Here is a 3,062-nt window from a genome sequence, read left to right on the forward strand (position 1 = left end):
TGGCCACTCAATCCTTGAAAAGAACTGTGTGGAGCCTGGAAAAAAAAATAAGACCACATGTGAGATGTTTACAAGACACCCAGAACAGTGGTAAAGTGTGCATAGAAAAAGGCAGCAAAATAACTCTTTGTGGTAACAGGCATCAAAACATGGGAGCCAAGATGATATAGCCCTATTTCAAGAAATATGTGAATACCCACCTACCAGGTGCTCACTGGAATCAAAGCTGAATCCAAGTTCACAAATAGACTTCTACTTCTGAGGTAGTACTTTTGACCTGCCTGGTCATCTCAGTCTTTTTCATTCCAACAACCTAAGGCTGAGCTTTAGATTTCTAAGTAATCAAGAAGTTTGGGAGAGGCATGGTATTATTACATGTGGCTTCTTAGAGGAAAGAGGAAGCCCTGAAAAGAAAGGCTTTCTCTGAAGAAAATAGCACTCTACAGACACTTGGATAGTATTGTGATTTCATATGTATATATGCACCAACTGGCTAATGAGTAGGTAAAATTGTATAACTATTCCAGAAAGAAAGGACAAATTGGATGTGAAGAACTGAAGTAACATAGTTAAAAATTTAACCAAATTTAAGTGCTTCCTAAAAGTTGGTGAATGTCTTATTTTTTAAAATGATAATACCAGTAAGGAATGTTGGCACATAATTCCCATTTCATTATAAAACCTCTTAATAGAATAGAATCAAATAATTGGAAATGGCCTACAGATTAAAAAGCTGGGAAATTATATGGTAGGTAGCAAACTCCCCAGAAGTATGGACTCTGGATTAGACATCTCAGAATACATGAGCACTCATGTTGGCTTGCTTTTTAGCTGTGAACTTACCCTGTATTATTGAAATATCAGCATAATGACTGGAAGGTGAAATTGGTCCATTTTTAAGCACTACTATTATGCTATCTGTCCATTTAAATTAATAATTGCATTAAATTCATTTTAGAAGGTGCTATTACATTAGTAAGAAAGTAAATTCACATATGAATATTTGATTATCAGATGGTTTATTTACAGATACTTATTTTCCTATAAAATAGGAGAGTTTACCTGAAGGAAAATAAAACTTTAAACTTTTCTGGGAAAATCACATCACTTATCATTGACATCTTTTTGTTGTTGTTTTGTTTTACCTGCACGTCTTCATGGTCAAGCTTTGTATGCAGTGAACTCAAAATTAGTACATGGAAATAAAAGACTAGCTAATCTTACTAACTGTAAGAATTTTAGAAAGGTCAGAGGAATGGAGCTTCTCCTGTGCCCCCGTTTTTTTTTTTCAACATCCTCCTACATCAACCATTTTGTAAAGTTTATTAATCATTAGGATTTTTAAAAATTCAGTTTGTATTTTACAATTTCTTCTCCATCACCTGCAGTTTAAGTTTAAATTGCTTTTCAAAATGCCCTGTGACCTTGTAAGTATCCTATTATTAGTCTTAGTTTCTTACAAGCACCTATTATTTCTAGAAAATCTAATGAAAGACCCCAGCTCTTCTAGTTCTCACATTTTTTTTTTGTTTTTCATTAGCAGAAAAATATACTTGATAATCATAGAGTTGGGAAAGCTCTAAGGGATCATCCAGTCCTTGATTTAACAAAAGCTCCTGCAAAGTTGTGAAATTTGCACGACATATTAGTGCCAGAGCTGGAGGCAGGACCCAGGTTCCGTGACTGAGTTTATACTCAAAGTCAAGCTGCCGTCTAGGTTGGTTTGCTTCTGGTTCATCCTAAGGTAGCCCCTTGAGATCCTACCCCTAGCAGGAGGTGGTTAACCGATATTCCCACCCATGGCAGGCTCTCTAGTCCAACTTTTTACATTCAGCTATACAAGGCTTATAGCTTTCTTCCAGATTGGCCAATGCCCAAGGGCAATGCCCCAGGACAAAATAATCCTGAATGCTAGACTCTTTTAGGATTTCAGTCTTCTTTGAATGTCAGCCTAGTAATTCCTCATAACCTTGTGGGCAATTTGATTTTTTAAAAAAAGACGTTTTAAAATACATTTTGACTTCCAATCAGGACAGGATAGCGTGGTCCTGCTTTTCCTTGTTCTTCCACACTAAGCATAATTATAGAACCTGGAAATGGTGCAGGAGACTCTGAAGGGTGGTAATAAGGCTGCGAGCTAATTAGGGAACCTGGGGCTGGAAAAACAGCACAGCGGCAGGGCTTCACGTGCTTCCCACCTAATGGAAGGAGGCCACACAGAGCCAGCATTTCTTAACCCCTGCCTACCAAGATAGCAGCCCAGGGAGGTTTATTCCTCCCCTGGATCAAAGAATCTCTGGTAACATCAGGGTAACCCATGTCATCAGCAAGGGGAATTACTATAACCCTCCAACAAGGAATATTGATTGGGAGTCCCATTAAAGAGCAGCGAAGAGGAGCATTATCCTTCCCACCACTGAAACACTCTTCCACTGAGAGACATAGAGGTGGACAAACAAAATCTGCAAAAGAGACCAAGCTACAGCAGACAGTCTGGGGAACCTCTTTGTTCCCATGGCCTGAGACTCTCCTGCTCTACCCAGAGACTTTGCAATGGGCAAGGTGCACCAATAAAGGAATCCCACTACACCATTCCCCTACCAAGAGATACCTGGCAGCTGGCCCAGGGAAAACCCTTCTGCTTTCCTCAGGCAGGACCAGCAGAGACAAGTGGGAATTCCAGGAGCACCACAATCCAAGCAGACCGTAATCCAATAGCACCCCAAAGGCTGTGAAAATTAAGCTGCCATTGGAATCACAGCCCACAAAAGTAGGACAAGATCTACATGCTAAACCTAAACAGTATGACTTTCTGCTAAAATAAAAAATATAAAGGGAACTCATCATCTTATTACATAATATATAAGATATCCAGGATACAACTGAAAATTACCTGCTATACCTAAAACCAAGAAAATCACAACTGCAATGAGAAAAAAACAATTGACACCAGCACCAAAATGATTCATATGTTGGGATCATACAAGAAGAATTGAAAAAAAAGTTGTCATAAAAATACTTCAGTGATCAGCACAAATTCTCTTTAAAATGAAAGGTAAAAT

The sequence above is a fragment of the Colobus angolensis genome, unplaced genomic scaffold, assembly GCF_000951035.1.
Source record: "Colobus angolensis palliatus isolate OR3802 unplaced genomic scaffold, Cang.pa_1.0 Scaffold51, whole genome shotgun sequence".
NCBI lineage: Eukaryota > Metazoa > Chordata > Mammalia > Primates > Cercopithecidae > Colobus > Colobus angolensis.